Raw genomic sequence first — 17593 nt, 5'->3', positions numbered from 1 at the left:
TTTCCGCCAGAAATTTGTAGGTATAAATCGACGTTTTGATATGGAACGGTACCACCCGAATTTCGGTATTTTGAAGGTCAACCACATTGGTTTACCGAACTTGCTGAAATTTGGTATTTAGTATTCTTTATAAACGAAACGAAACTATTTGTTCCACTTTTCTTCAATACAGCTCACGGTGCTCTTGAAGCAACTTTAAATGGAAGGTGCTTACTTCACCTGGGAAGTTTTTGCGGATTCTGAAACTACAATGTTCATAGATGAGAAAAATCAAAAAACAAAAAAAAAAAATCGCCGGTCCCCTTTTTATACCCTCAGCATTTATGCTAACGAGGGTATATACACTTTCATAAGGGCAAAATGTGCCTCATCGAAATAATGGTTTTAGACCCCAAGTATGTTTGGACGAAATGTGTTTCAGACAATTTGGAGTCGATTGAGCAATGTCCGCCCGTCTGTCTGGCTGGCTGGAGCGCACGATAACTCTCGAACGGATGAACCGATTCGGTTAAAATTTTGGCTTTCGTAATATTTTGCCAAAACTTAGTTTATGTTCGAAGATAAGTCATATCGGTCCACTCCTTCAGGTAACTCCCTCACAAAAGTTCAAAAATGTTCGGAAAAATTGTTCGTACGTTAACTCTTGAAGGGAGTAGCCGAATTAGTCCATACATTACACATCCTAATATATCTACCAGATATAGATCAGGTTCAAATATGGACTATATTTGTCCACTCCATCCGGTAACTCCCACATTCGGATAATTCACTTTAAGACCTGCTATCGAATCACTTTGACAAAAGTTCATTCACTCTCGCTACAGGAAATCATTTTTTAGAAAAAAGGTCCAAAAGTCATAACCCTAGTAAATAAACGACACATGAACATAGTTGCTAATATTGGTACAGACTGCAATAGTTGCATTTTTAGGAGCAAAAAGCAGTGTTGTATATCAAAATATTTCGATTTAACATTTGATTTAAAACAAATCCAAGTTTTGAGTTGATTTAATTTTGTATGGTCATCAAAGTGGATTTGCGTGGATTAAGCACTTAAATCGAGATAATGTGCTTAATCATCGTATAAGGGTATAGTCTAAACGGGCTATGAAAAGTTATCATTAAATCTCATTACGACGGGCCAGTAACGCGGACCCGGGGTCTGCTAGTATATATATATAAAAGAGCAGTGAGGTGAGGTATTCACTGACTGACTGATTGACTGACTGATTCATCAACGCCCAGACGAAACCGCTGAAGCTAGAAAGTTGAAATTTTGGGTGTAGGTTGATGTTGGTGTGTAGGGGTGAGATAAGGCTGGGTTTTTGGAAATTCGAACTAGAAGTGTACGAAAAGTACTAAAAGGTACTAAATATGGTACCCTTTGTATTAGGCAAACGGGAAGAGCTAGAATTCTGAAATTTGGAATGAGGGTAACTGATGGAGAGCTAGAAAGATGTACCAAAGGGTTTTTGGAAATTCGACCTCTAAGTGTACGAAAAGTTACCAAATTTAGTACCAATCGTATATTTTGATCGGGTATAGCTAGAATCTTGAAATTTGGTATGGAAAGCAAGCTTGGAAAGTGTTGTTTAAAATTGGAAATGATTTGGGAAATACGCACTCGTACGAAAAGTACTAAATGGTACTAAATTTAGTACAATTTGTATTTGGGTGAACGGATAGAGCTGGAAACCTGAAATTTGGAGTTCAGACTACTGTTGAAAACGAAATGTGGGTAGTTTTGGAAAATCGTACTTATGTGTACGAAAAGTACTAAATGGTACTAAATATGGTACCCTTTGTATCAGGCAAACGGTAAGACCTAGAATTCTGAAATTTGGAATGAGGGTAACTGATGGAGACCTAGAAAGGTGTAACAAAGTGTTTTTGGAAATTCCAACTACAAGTGTACTAAAATTTACTAAATTTAGTACCAATTGTATATTTTGAATGGATACAGCTAGAATCTTGAAATTTGGTATGGGAATCAAGTTTGGGTGGTGGTGTTGACATAAGGAAATGGTTAAGGAAATTTGTACTTATGTGTACGAAAAGTACTAAATGGTACTAAATTTAGTACAACATGGATTTGGGTAAACAGATATAGCTGGAAATGTGAAATTTGGAATTAAGATTACTCTTAGATTGTAGAATTAAGGTAGTTTCGGAAAATCGTACTTATGAGTACGAAAAGTACTAAATGGTACTAAGATGGGTACAATTTGGATTTGGGTGGACAGAGACAGGTGGAATACTGAAATTTAGAATTATGATTACTGTTGGATTGTAGGATAAAATAAGTTTTAGACATTAGTACTTATGGGTACGAAAAGTACTAAATGGTACTAAATGTTGTACAATTTGGATTTGGGTGATCGGATAGAGTTGGAATCCTGAAATTTGGAATGCGCTCAGTGATGAAAAGTAACAAAGATGGACCAAAGGTCGAAAAGTACTGAATGGTACTAAATTTAGTACAATTTGGATTTGGGTGATAGAATGGAGCTGGAATCCTGAAAATTGGAATGAGGGTCACTGATGAAGATTAACAAAGATGGACCAAAGTGAAAAATTACTAAATAGTACTAAATTTAGTACAATTTGGATTTGGGTTAACGGATAGAGCTGGAATCCTGTCATTTGGAAAGAGGGTATCTGATGAAGAGCAACAAATATGTTTTTGTACATTCAAACCATAAGCTTACGAAAAGTACTAAATACATATAAAGTAATAAATACATATTGAATTTGAGCTGGAATCCTGAAGTTTGGAACGAGGGTTACTAATGAAGAGTAAGAAAGATGTTCCAAAGGATTTTAGGAAATTCGAATCATAAGTTTACGAATTGTATTATATGGTACAAAATTAAGTACAATTTGAGTTTGGGAGAATGGATAGAGTTGTTACTTAGTAGTTTTTGATTTTTATTTATACGATAAGTTCTAAATAGTTCAATAATTTGTTTTAGGGGAACAGATAAAGCTCGAATAGTAAAGTGCGATTGGGATATAAATAGGTTCTTTTTTGAAACTTAAACCTAAGTGTAGGAAAAGTATTACATTTGGTACCACTTTGGTATGGTATAAACGGATTGGATTTGAATTCCAAATTTTTGTATAAGGGTCAATGTTTTTGTTTAAGTAAGGAGTTTTTAAATGCGTACAAAATCTGCAATTATGTAAGGACGTTGCTGAGATAAAGCCCTGAGTTTGAAAAATGAATATTGTTCCATTGATTTTATGTTCACCGAAGGCGGTTTCTAAATAATGTACTGAAATCAAGAAACCAATTGGGTTATGGTTATCTATGGTTGTGGCGTAATGGCTATGTCACGTCTAATTCTACCTTAAAAATGGGACAATATAGGTATGTTATATTTCTAAAATTCCCAAAGTCGATATGTAGATATAGAAAATGTGGATTTCTATGGCAATTTTGAATACCGAAAATTGTACGGGCCTATTAGCGTTCGAAACCGCTGAAAGTAGAACCTTGAAGTTTGAATGTACGCTATTGTTGTAAAAGGTTAAGATAGAATTTCCATTTTGAAATATTTTTTTTCATATAAAATATTATTTATTTATATTTTATTCCCTTTCCGCATACGAAGTAGCGGGTATTTGCTAGTAATATTAATATTTTAGGAATGTTTTTGACAAAAAATATTTAGCAATTTTGTTACTAAATATTGAATATTTTGATATGCCAGTGGAATATTATAGATCAATCTCTTTTAGCGATGGTAAAATTTTATTCTCGGGAAAGTCAATACTTTCAAAGACAAACGAAGCTTCAAAAAAAAAAAAAAAAAAAAAAAACACCGAATAGCCATGGTAGAACAATATAAGGTAACAGCAATACCCAGCTGAGTGAACTAGGCAGTAAATAAATAAATTCATTACGACATTTAATTGATTTATTCCTATTTTCGATGTACATTAGGGATATATATTTTTTGAGGAAAAAATATATCATTCCGAAAAAAACTATTTCCCATAAAGACTTCTTCATATCAATGACATGTAACCTCCTCCAAGTCCGAACGACGACCCGCTTATAGAGGCGATAAAACATTTGTTAATATGTGTGACATTTTGTTAAATTAAAAAAAAAAAATAAAACCCTAATAAAAATGTGCTTCTTTGATTTCAAAAACAAAAGATTGAAACAGCTTCTTCTTTTCAATAAATTTCTAGCGATCCCAAATATTTTTGCAAGAATTCTACTATCTGTGAGAAATGATGCATTTAGTGGAATGATATGGAAACATTCAAATTGAAAATGTAACGAATTTTCATTCATGTTTTCCAACATATTCAATCAATTGTGAAAAATTATTACTTTTTTAAATTCCAATAATTTATAGACATTTCCTTATTTTGTTTGTATGTACCGGTGACACTAATATTACAAACAAAAACAAATTTCTATGTGGTTGTTGTTGAGTTGTATTTGTTGTAGTATTTACCTTACCTTTTTTGTTCTACCATGCCAAAAAGCGTTCTTGTTTTGAATGAAAGAATGAAGAATTCATTGGTGTGGATTGTGTTGGTTGGCTATGTAAACGGCATTATTAGGTCCTTTGTTTTATAATACCTCCTCCAAAACTGTTAAAAACGAGCGGTTAAATTCATTCCGCTTGACTCTAGTCCAACTAATTATATCTTACACTTTTTTAATCGAATTTTGGTGGAAAACCTATGGTAACACTATCCTTCAAATGCTACGATTACAAAAAAAAAAAAAAAAATAATAGTAGGTATAAAGGGTGTTATTTTTCTACATCCACACTGCGTCTGTATCTGTATAAAATGAAAAGCTTAAACCAAATCTATTTAGAAATTGATGAAAATAATAACAAATACCTCTAAGATCTATGCAGCCTGACAGCCAGTCAGTCAGTCAGTGCGAATAGAAATGTTAAGGGTGCAGTGCATGCGTTGTCTCGTGTATGCATACCGAAGAACAATATTCAGTTCGAATGGATGTAAATGATATTGTACGCCTGGGGTTTTCGGCTTGATTAGCAAGTGCAAAACAATGAAAAGGGAAATATTACAAAAACCACCCCCTGGGTGTCAACTTGGTATAACTAGGGTTGGTTGGTCGGTCGGTCGGTTGGGGGAAAATAAGGTGATAAAGGTGGTATTATTTTCAGTCCTTGCTTGGTGGTGGAAAATGATTCAAGTGACTGACTCTCTGCCATCTGATAGTAGGGGTGGGTGGTGGTGTTGCCTGCATATTATTGGGGTAGAACGTTAAAAGCTCATTGCTGCTGCTGATGGTGGTAGTTGTTTTGACTATTTTTCCTTACTTTTCGTTGCTGTTTGTTTGGTTTGTCGTTCTGTTTCTGAGTTTGTTTGCCTCTGCGTGTGTGAGTTTTTTTGCTTGCCTAGCTGCTGGGTGGGTTGTTGTTCGTTTCTGTTTTCTCGCGTGTATGGTGTGCGCGATAAGCCCAACCATTCAGCCCACCAGTCAGCTAGGCGGACATGATTGACTATTATATGCTGATGTTGTTCTTCTGTCATTGCTGCAGCAGCAGTCGCAGTTGTTTTTGTATTGATTTTTATTATTGTTTATCTTTGTATTGTACATTTTATGTTTTCGTTCTTCCTCGCTCTCTTTCTTCTCTCTCTATTCATTCGTAACGTCAACGACGACGACGCAGACGGGGAAAACTCTTGTGCTCCTGCTCAGTCGGTGGGGTGGTTCGCTGAAGTATAGAAGTGATTTTTCGGTTGCACAACGGCAATGCGATTGCGTTAAAGTTTTTGAAAAAAACCAAATTAAACAAAAATACTTTTGTTTAAAAAAGTTTTAACAACAAAAACATTACTAATTTTAAGTGAATAAAATTTAATTAAATAATTGTGATGGAAAATGTATTTTGTAAGTGTAATGGAAAAAAATAATAATGCAAATTATAGTAAAATATTGAAAATTTCAAATTATTTCCACTTTGTGAAAAAATAGTTTACGCAAGCGCAAATCTTTTATGTGATTTAAATTTTTATGCTGAGTCCAACTAGAATTATTATCAACATCATCATCATTGTCATGCCGTAATTAAGTGCACCGACTTCGGATGACCTCATTTCGTTATCAACGTCGTCGTCGTCGCTACAGACCCAACCAACCATCCAAACAGCAAATAAACAATAAATACAACAACAATAACAAATATATTAACGAAAAACTGTAGAACAAGGGAATATTGTAATATTTATTCTATGAAAAATACAATACAATACAAAATACTAAATAGAAATATTTATGTCGCACAGTGGTGTGATAGTAAATAAACCTTTCTACATTTGGAAGGAAACAGAGTTGGTGAAAATTTTTGAAACTTTCCAGGGGTTGACCTATGACCTGGCATACGAATTAAAACTTTTGAAATATGTACAGGACGATCATGAATAAAAATTCCGTGCGGAATTTGTTCCCATTACCCAATTTCAAAATTTTTTACTTTCGTATTTACATCCAAAAAGGGAATATTTAGAATAGTCCATAATTAGTTGATTCTAGTAGTTTTCCACATTTTAAAATATTGATTTTTGAAGAATTACGCATTTTTAAAATATTTTCCATGCGGAAAAATTCCGAGAGAAATATTCATGATTACCATGATAAAGAAAAAGGCTTAAGTCTCGTTTAGGGGCACCTCTCGGACCGGGCTGAAATTCACCATAGGTAGTCCTTGGGACCCTGATCACAACTATATATATCTTTCCCGGGGGAAGTTCATACTTCCCGAGATATGGGTCTTGACATTTCGGGAAAGGCCTACTTTAACACCATTACTTTATTTATGGGCACCTCTCGGATCGGGCTGAAATGTTCACCATAGGTAGTCCTTGGGACCCTGATCACAACGATATATAACTTTTCCGGGGGAAGTACATACTTCCCGAGATATGGGTCTTGACATTTTACTATTTTTACTTGGGTATCATTCTAAAGCTCGTGGTGAGTACTTTTGATTGCGTTTACGACTTTTGCTCCTGTCCATAGGAGAAAGTCTTAAATCCCGGCTACTTAAAGAAAACTTATAATTTTGGAGAAACTTTTGTTCGCGTAGCCCACTTTTGCTCCTGTCCATGGTTGGTTTGGTTGGTTTACGTGGTGGCTATAGCCTTCATAGCCTCAATTAGTATTTTAAATATACCGTTTTGAAAACCACACCACTCGTGTAGAGACTGTTATTATGTTTGTTGTGTTGATAATTTATATCCAGCCTGATGAAGTGAGAAACCTCAGAAGGTCTCCCAGATCTAGTTCGGTTATCTCGGTAAGATCGTGCAGGAACGGCCGTCCCAGGGTTTTCAGTCTTTTTTGCAGTTGTGCAGGGCAGGAGCAGAGGAGGTGTTCAACCGTTTCTTCCTCTTCTTCGTTTCCGCAGCTGCGACAGTAGTCATTGTATGGAATATGTAGACGCTTTGCGTGATTACCAATGACCCAGTGACCTGTTAGTACCGCAATTAGCCTTGCCAGGTTCCGTCGATTTTGGCTGATCAGGAACTTTGTACGTTTGATGTTGTAGTGTGGCCATGTAGATTTTGATATTTTACAAGTTTCAGTCTTGTCCCATCTGATCTCAGCTTGTGAAAGATAGTATTTGAAGATATCCCCTTTAACTACTCCCAATGGTGTTGCGACTGACGCCCTTGAGAGTTCGTTAGAGGCAGATCCCGCTCTAGCTAGTTCGTCTGCTTTTTCGTTACCTTCAAGACCCCTATGACCTGGGATCCAAATGAGAACTACTCTGGTCAGACGTCCTAGCTCAGCGAGTTCTTCTTTACATTCCTTCACCAGCTTTGATGTGACGATATTTGAACTCAATGCTAGGAGCGCCGCTTGACTGTCGACAAAAATTCCTATTGTGTTTGGTGAGTGATGCTGTAGAAGTATTTTGCAAGCTTCCTTAATAGCCAGTATCTCTGCCTGAAAAACACTGCAATCTTCTGGTAGCTTTATTGATGTAGATATATTTGCTTCTTCCGAGTAGACACCAGAGCCGACTCCACAGTTCATCTTAGAGCCGTCCGTGTATACATTGATGTCGTACCCCCTCAGTGGTGTACTATTGTTCCATTCTTTCCTGCTTGGAAATTGAACTTTAAAGGGCTGATCAAAGGTTATTGCAGGAGTACAGTAATCAGCGTTGGTTGCTATTTTTCTTGGTAGTTTGAGAAGCACGCAGGCATGTCCGTAGGCTCTATCTCTCCACATGCCTAGAGCACGTAGCCTTGCAGCATTGGAGGCCGCAGTTGCTTTGATGTGTAGATCTATTGGCAGTATATGCATCATTGTATTGAGGGCTTCAGCCGGACAAGTTCTCATTGCCCCTGTCACCCCGATGCATGCGGATCTTTGAATACTGTATAGTTTTCTCTGAATTGTTTTCTTTCCCACTGTTGGCCACCAAACTAGTGCTCCATATGTGAGTATTGGTCTTATTATGCTGGTGTACATCCATAACACCATTTTGGGTTTGAGGCCCCAGCGGCTCCCAAACATTTTGCGACATGTGTAGTATGCAACGGTTGCTTTATGAGCACGATGTTCCATATTACGTTTCCATGATAGTTTTGAATCAAGGATAACGCCTAGGTATTTGGCGTGATCTGATAAGGGTATTTCTTGACCTCGTAGTCGTGGAAGATTGGTGAAAGCATAATAGGGTTACCAGCCAAGTCGGACTATAGGAAAGGTTTGGAATTAAATGACTAACATTAAAATAAATAAATAATTCGAATATACAAATTTCGAATGATTTGTGATATAAATGCTAGTCTCCAAGCTTAGCCTTCGTCCACCCACTAAAAAACACCATTCAATATGCCTGATGATCGGTCTAACCACCCGTGAAACGTAGCATAGTGGTTGAATGTGTGGGACTTCGGTGGATTCCTAATTTTTCAATGTACCTATTAGGTCTAAATAGCTCAACTCGAAAGAGAATTAATTCAAATATCACTCTAAAAATGACCTTCGCCTTAATAAGGCAAAACAAAAAAAAAAAAGAAAGCATATTTGGTTTTTGTAGTAAATATCACCATCTCAGTTTTCCCTGGATTTACTCCCAGACCACTTCTTGTGGCCCAAGTATCCAGTGATTTCAGGGCTCCGCTCATGATGTCACTCATCACGGACGGAAATAAACCGGAGACGAGAATTACCACATCGTCCGCATAAGCAACCACCTTAATCCCCATTTGGTCAAGTTTGCTTAGGATTTCATTAATCACAAGGAGCCAAAGCAGTGGCGATTTCACCCCTCCCTGTGGAGTTCCTCGATTTACGTGCTTTGACAGCGTGCTGTTTCCCAGTGCGGCATTAATGACTCTACTCTGCAGCATGGTGGTTATCCAACCACTGATGAATGGTTCCACGCCAAAGTTATATAGAGCTTGTTCTATTGCTGAGGTGCTAACGTTGTTGAAGGCGCCCTCTATGTCTAAAAAGGCGGCTAAGGTGCATTGTTTGTGCTCCAAGGACATCTCAATAGTCCTAACGACTTCGTGAAGGGCTGTATCTGTCGAGCGTCCTTTAAGGTAAGCGTGTTGACTTGAAGATATGTTGTTTGAGTTCTCCATCTTTTCTCGAATATACACGTCAATGAGCCTTTCGAGTGTTTTAAGCAGAAATGATGAGAGACTTATGGGTCTAAAGTCTTTAGCATTTTCGTGACTACGTTTTCCAGCTTTCGGTATGAAAACAACTTTTACCTGTCTCCAACTCGTAGCAACGTAGTTTAGGGAAAGACATCTACTCTAGATGTGTACTAACCAAGGGTTAATTAAGCTCTCCGCGCTTTGAAGCATTTTTGGTATAATACCATCTGGCCCCGGAGATTTGTAGGGAGAGAAGCTATTGATAGCCCATGTAACTTTACTCGGACTTATAATCTTTCCGGCTTCAGTGTTGTCTGTATTTATAGCTGTATTGGCTTGCTCTTCGTTAGTACTATTCGTGCAACCGGGGAAGTGCGTTGCAAGAAGAATTTCAAGAGATTCGGCCGAGTTTTCTGACCAGGTACCGTCATTTCTCTTTATGTAGGTGGGATTTGAGTGACCCTTTGCCATAACTTTGCTTAGTCTGGCAGTATCTTTGGTGCTGTCGAGAGATCCGCAGAATTCAATCCAGGATTGCTTTTTTGCTTTGGATATTGCTTTTTTATATTCCCTAAGCTTATCCTTGTATGGCTGCCAGGATCCGCTTTGGTAGCTGACGTTGAAAGCTTTTCGTGATTGTTTTCTTAACTTTGAGAGCTCGGACGTCCACCATGGTGGGCTCCTGTCCATAGGAGAAAGTCTTAAATCCCGGCCGAAGGCCGGCTACTTAAATCTCGGGAAGTATGGACTTCCCTATGGAAAGATATATATAGTTGTGATCAGGGTCCCATGGACTACCTATGGTGAAAATTTCAGCTCGATCCGAGAGGTGCCCATAAATAAAGTAATGGTGTTAAAGTAGTACTTTCCCGAAAGACCCATATCTCTGGAAGTATGGACTTCCCCCTGGAAAGATATATATAGTTGTGATCAGGGTCCCATGGACTACCTATTGTGAAAATTTCAGCCCGATCCGAGAGGTGCCCCTTAACGAGACTTGTTCCAAGAAAAAATATATTTGTAGGTTCTGGAACAAACCTATTGTGCTTAACTGTAATTACAGTTGAACCTCTCTAGAACTACGTCCCTCTGGCGTGCACGATTACTTTTGAAATTACTAATCGAAATGGTCCAAGTAAATTTTATATTTTTGTTGCTTTTGGTCCTGAATTTTCGCCAGGTAAATACTTCTTCAGATAATGGACAGAAAGCTCTGAAAACCATGAAAAGATTCATTAGCAACTTTGCGCATCGTAATATTTCTCTCAAACATGCATAAAATTCGAGTATGGACTATGTTGGTCAACTCGTTTGGTACCCCCCCCCCCATAAAGGTTCAACATTTTTACTCTGAAATCTATATTAAGGCCATTTTTCGGTTGGTGTTTATATAACGAATAATTCCATATAACGAATTGTCTTATAAACCAAAAAAATGATTAGACTTTATATACTTAACAGGATAAAACCTTATCATAATCTTGGAGTATTTAGGTATAAATTATTGTCTATTGTTTAATGGAGAGTAACTTTTGGGATTCGGTCGAATTGTAGTATTTGCTCCGCAAGACCTTTAGTTATAGGTATAATACTCCAACATTTTGTTACCGTATACCAATACGTGGGGACTTTGTAACACATCTAAATATGTAATATACCCATATTACCATGTCCGTCCGTCTGTCTGTTGAAATCAAGATAAAGCTCCCAATATTTAATATAGAGCTTTATAAATTGCTTCTAAGATGTTTAGTATTGAAAATGGGCTATATCGGTCCACGTTTTGATATAGTCCCTATAGACCAGTACCTCCCGCTTTTCGGTATTTTGAAGGCTTTAGGCACTTTTTTTTACCGAAATGTGGTATTTAGTCTTCTTTCAGGCTACAAAACTTTTCTCCAGAAATTTTTCAGTATCGGGTCCACGTTTTCGTATAGTCCCCAGAGAATGGTACCTCCTGATTTCGGTATTTTGAATGCTTTAGCCCCGTTATCTCACCGAAATGTCTGAAATTTGATATTCCGCCTTCCTTGAGGCTACAAAACTTTCTCCCAGAAACTTGTTTGTATAGGGTCCACGTTTTCGTATAGTCCCCAGAGAATGGTTCCTTCCGATTCCGTACTTTGAATGGTTTAGCCACATTCTCTCACTAAAATGACAGAATTTGGTTTTCTGCAAAGCCCAAAGTCTTCTTTGGAGCTACAAAACTGTCTCCTAGAAATTTGTCAAATTAGGTCTAATTGTTGATATAGATCCCACAGAACAGTATCGATTTCCGATTTCGGTATTTTGAATGTTTTAGTCCCTTTATCTCCCCGAAATGTCTGAAATTTGATATTTAGTCTACAAGATTTTATCCCAGAAATGTGTTTGTATACGGTCCACGTTTTCGTATAGCCACCATAGAACGGTACCTTCAGATTTTGATATTTTGAAGGTTTAAGCCACATTATCTCACCGAAATGACTAAAATTTGATATTATTGATATTATTTATTTAGTCTTCTTTGAGGCTACAAGACTTTTCTCCAGAAATTTGTCAGTATAGGGTCCACGTTTTCGTATAGTCCCCAGAGAATGGTACCTCCTGATTTCGGTATTTTGAATGGTTTAGTCCCTTCATCTCACCGAAATGTCCGAAATTTGATATTTACTCTTCTTTGAAGCTACATAACTTTCTCCTAGAAATTTGTCAGTATAGGTTCACGTGTTGATATGGGTCCATAGAACGGTACCTCCGGATTTTCGGTATTTTTAACTTCACTCTCCCACTAAAATGACGGAATTTGGTCGTCTGCAAAGCTCCGATTTTGGTATTTTGAATTTTTAAGCCGCACGAATTGTCTGAAATTTGATATTTAGTCTTCTTTGAGGCTACAAAACTTTCCGCCAGAAATTTCCCAGTATAGGGTCCACGTTTTCGTATAGTCCCCAGAGAATGCTACCTCCTGATTTCGGTATTTTGAATGGTTTACCCCCCTTTATCTCGCCGAAATGTCTGAAATTTGATATTTAGTCTTCACTGAATTTGATCTTCTGCAAAGCTCCAAGTCTTCTTTGGAGATACAAACTTTAGCTCAGAAATTTCTCAAATAAGGTCTAATTGTTGATATAGACCTCACAGAACGGTACCTACCGATTTTCGGTATATTGAAAGTTTTAGTCGCATTACCTTACCGAAATGTCTGAAATTTGATATTTAGTCTTCTTCGAGGCTACAAAACTTTTTCCCTGAAATTTGTCGGTATAGTGTCCACGTTTTAATATAGCCCCCTTGGACGGTACCGTCCGATTTTCGGTATTTTCAAAGTTTTAGCCAAGGTATTTGGTCTTCTTTGGGGCTGCACTACTTTTCCCCAGAAATTTATCAGTATAGGTCCACGTTTTGATATAGCCACCATAGAACGGTAGCTTCCGATCATCGGTGTTTTGAAAGTTTAAGTCATATTATCTTACCGCAATGTCTGAAATCTGATATTTAGTATTTTTCGAGGCTATAAAACTTTTTCCCAGAAATTTGTCAGTATAGGTCCACGTTTTCATAAAGACGGGCCCGAATTTCAATATTTTCAAGGTTTTAGCCGCATTCATCCTACAGGAATGGGTAAAATTCGGTATATAGTCTTTGTTGGACATTTATGGCATTCCTGCAAAGAACTGTCAGTATGGGACCATGTTTTGATATAGCCTCCCTCCATACAACATTACCTGCCTAATTTCGATATTTTCAAAGTTTATCCACATTATCCTACAGAAATGGGTAAAATTCGTTATATAATCTTCGTTGGGAATATACAACATTGCTGCAGAGTAGTGATATAAATAGATACACTAGTGTGCGAAATAATAGAGCCACTGAAGTTACAATGCATTAAACGTTTCTAAATTACATCTGAAAAGTGTTTGATGGCGCAATTTGCATTTTTATAGTGGTACATTATCCCATAAATAGAATTCAGTCAACATTTTTCCAATTTGGGGGTTGACTTTGTATTAGCCAGGGCAGAGCCTGTAAAGAGGTGTGCGAAATAATAGAGCCACTTTAGGTAAATAAAACATTTTTTAAGTAAATTTAAATTTGACCGTCCAAATCATAGGGATGACTTTAGTTTTCCTTCCTAACATCATTTTCCTGAATGAACCTGCACCAAAAATTTAAATTGTAACTCCCCTTCTAGAGTTAATGGGGCTGAAAACCCATATGGGCCCAGAATCAACTAACTAACTTACAGGGTGAATTATCTGAGGGTCTTTATATTATTTATTTAAGGACGTCTCCGATAGTGGTCTTACTATTTGATGCGCCACAATACTAACTGATAATTAATTCTCTATAGCTGTACAAAAAATTCTTCTTTCTAAATTGGGTCTGCTGAGAACTCAATATAATAAATTTCATTCAAATCGGTTTTAAAAAATGTGCCTCGAACTTTTATCATACCTTAATCAAATAATCAATGAATCACATGGCGTCGTTTATAACATCCAGCTCTGATTTGACTCCCAAGGACTACATTTCTCGCATAGCAATATTTGCCAACGTTTTCCGACGTGTTCAAAGATCGTATTTTACTCCAACTGGAGTAAAAATGTGCTTGAAAGTGTACTGGAAAAAGGAAGAAAAGAAATTATAAGTGTTTATTTATGCCTGGACCATATCTTCAAATCTTCTCAAATATTTTAAGTGTGTTTATAAAAATGTCTAAAACTTGTAAAAGAGGTCCACAAGATTGCGGTTTCTAATTAGATTTAAAAGCAACTGCCTTCATCCACATCCATCAAATTCCACACTTCATCCGTGATACAATTTTCCATTGAATAGTTGTTTTTTGTTGCTCTCTTCATTCATTCTAATGCTCGCTCGCCTTTTCTCGCATCTCTTACCAACCTTAACCCAAATTAAAATGTTATTACATTTTTGCTATTTTGTGAAAAATCTCATAAAAATATTTTTCATGAGCTTTTTGTTTGTTTATAGAGCCCATAAAGAAAAGATAAACTATTTACAGGTGATTCTCGCACAGCTCAGCACAGTGACAGTGATTTTTATTTTAAAAATTGAATGAAAAAACAAGTGTGGGCGGGTCTCTAATATTGTCAATTATGCAGGTGTAGTGGTATGTGTCACTACACCTGCTCCCGGTATCTAATACAAAACCCAGCAAACAAAATGAACAAATTTCAATTTTCAATTTTCAAATGAATAAAATCAGCTAAGCCAGGCTGGAGTTTGAATCCACGTCCTTGAAAAACACAAGAAAAAAGGTGTTGTCGCGGCGTGTTAGCATTCATGAAAGCACAACAAAATGGGCAAATACCCATTGCTGTTGTAAAAAAAATAATTGCATTTGAAAGCAGAAAAGTTCAATGACAGAGAAGCCGCTTCACAGCCGATATGTCTGAAGAACCTCTACCAAAGTCGAAACATGCATATCACATAGTGGTGGTTGTGTGGGTTCGAATCTTCGGCTTTCCTTTTTCACTTGCAAAAACCAGTAAGGAAAGGATCAAAGTCGGGCGTGGCCGACTATATGATACCCTACACCACTGTGAGTATGGAAAATATAAATCGGAGCTATATCCAGATCTTAACTGATTTTGATATAATTTGGCACATTTATTTCCAGACCGAATTCAGTCACACATTCCAAATATCATTAAAATCAAACTTATATAGCGTGTTTGGTGCAGCAAATACGCGAAATCAGCCGAAAATATATATGGGAGCTATATCCAGATCTGAACCGAGTTCGATATAATTTGACACATTTTTTTCTAGACCGAATTCAGTCACACATTCCAAATTTCATCGAAATCAGAAAAATATAGCGTGTTTGGTGCAGAAAATACGTGAAATCGGCCGAAAATATATATGGGAGCTATATCCAAATCTGAACCGATTTCGATATAATTTGGGACACTTATTTCTAGACCGAATTCAGTCAAACATTCCAAATTTTGTCTAAATCGGACGTATATAGCGTGTTTGGTACAGCAAATACGTGAAATCGGGCGAAAATATATATGGGAGCTATATCCAAATCTAAACTGATTTCGATATAATTTGACACATTTATTTCTAGACCGAATTCAGTCACACATTCCAAAATTCATCGAAATCGGACATATATAGCGTGTGTGGTACAGAAAATACGTTAAATCGGCCGAAAATATATATGGGAGCTATATCCAAATCTGAACCGATTTCGATATAATTTGATACACTTATTTGTAGACCGAATTCAGTCACACATTCAAAATTTCATCAAAATTGGACGTATATAGCGCGTTTGGTGCAGCAAATACGTGAAATCGGTCGAAAATATATATGGGAGCTATATCCAAATCTGAACCGATTTTCACCAAAAACAATATCGTTCTTCATATGGCTAAAGAAATTGTAGTTCCCAATTTTTACGTTGCGAACAAAAATACATGGACAAACGGACAGACGGACGGACATGCATAAATCGACTCAGAAAGTGATTATATGTATATCCCCAAAAGGAACTATGGGTCTTTTTCGTTTCCTTTTGTATGTTACATACAAATGCACAAAGACGTAATACCCCTTACCACAGTGTGGTGTAGGGAATAATAAACGGTCATTAAGCTTGATTGCAACGAGAAATTAATTAAAAACAAGTAAAAAAGTATCAGTCGGCTTTGCCGACAGAGATATACCCTCAGCCTGTGTATATTGAAACAATTTTTTTTCCAAAAAACGCATGTATTTAGGGAGTTTTAAGAATTTTGGGCGTTTGAACTGACAAAAATGTTGATCAGGATTTAATATCAAAAGTTTTGCGGAGGAGATACTAAAAAGAATGGATCTCCAGCCACTATATATGGTACCATAGGGGTTTTTAGAACTTCAGGGATGTTTGCTCAAGAAGTATGAACTTGCCCCTGAAACAACTTTTACCATCGCAATTAAGGCAGCAATGCAAGTTGCTTCAACAAAAATCAAAGTGATTCGAAAGCAGGTCTTAAAGTGAACATGTATCCGAAATTTTGAGTGGGAGGTACCGGATGGAGTGGACAAATATAGTCCATATTTGAACCTGATCTATATCTGGTAGATATATTAGGATGTGTAAAGTATGGACCAATTCGGCCACTCTCTTCAAGAGTTATCGTACGCACAATTTTTCCGAACATTTTTGAACTTTTGTGGGGGAGGTACCTGAAGGAGTGGACCGATATGGCTTATCTTCGAACTTAAACTATGTTTGGACAAAATATTACTAAGGCCAAACTTTGGACCGAATCGGCAGACCTGTTCGAGACTTATTTTGCCCTCCAACCTCCTCACACGGTGTCATAGGGTTTTTTTTGCAACTTTCAGGCTATTTTCTCAGGAAGTATGGACTTGCCCCTGATGAAACTTATACCGTCGTATGGAGGGCAGTAAATACAAGTTGCTAAGGCAAAAATCAAAGCGATTCGAGAGATGTTCCTAAACTGAACTTTTCCAAAATGTTGTGTGGGAGGTACCCGACGGAGTGGACCGATTGAGTCCATATTAAAACCTGATCTAAGTCTGGTACACGCTCCACGATGGGCAAAGTATGGACCAAATCGGTTACACCCTTCAAGAGTTATCGTGCGTACAAATTTTCCGAACATTTTCGAACTTTTGTAGGGGAGGTACCGGAAGGAGTGGACCGATAAAGCTCATCTTCGAACTTAAACTAAGTTTGGACAAAATATTACGAAAGCCAAAATTTGAACCGAATCGGTTCATCCCTTCGAGAGTTATCGTGCGCTCCAGCCAGCCAAACAGACAGACAGACAGACGGACGGACATTGCTCAATCGCCTCCAAATTGTCTGAAACACATTTCGTCCAAACATACTTGGGGTCTAAACCCATTATTTCGATGAGGCACATTTTGACCGTATGAAAGTGTATATACTAGAGTTGTGCCAAAGGAACTATATGGAACTATCTCGTTCACTTCGCAGTTC

General features: G+C 37.2%; 1 protein-coding gene across 13 annotated transcripts in view; it reads left to right on the top strand.

Annotated features, from left to right (window-relative positions):
* Positions 1 to 17593, top strand: part of ewg (DNA-binding protein Ewg) — an 80210-nt gene that overhangs the window by 25672 nt on the left and 36945 nt on the right. For 3 of the 13 annotated variants that reach the window (XM_073975106.1, XM_073975101.1, XM_073975104.1), the window contains exon 1: positions 5700 to 5893. The exons of 9 other annotated variants lie outside the window; for them this stretch is intronic. The gene's annotated coding sequence lies outside the window, so the exon portion shown is untranslated. Of the gene's footprint in view, positions 1 to 5697; positions 5894 to 17593 lie in introns of those variants that run through there. One more of the 13 variants, XM_073975097.1, reaches the window with a different exon arrangement.

The sequence above is a fragment of the Musca autumnalis genome, unplaced genomic scaffold, assembly GCF_047663935.1.
Source record: "Musca autumnalis isolate F117 unplaced genomic scaffold, ASM4766393v1 scaffold_3, whole genome shotgun sequence".
Taxonomy (NCBI): Eukaryota; Metazoa; Arthropoda; class Insecta; order Diptera; family Muscidae; genus Musca; species Musca autumnalis.
The sequence above is the reverse complement of the archived record's forward strand: the minus strand, read 5'-3'. Positions and strand labels throughout refer to the sequence as shown.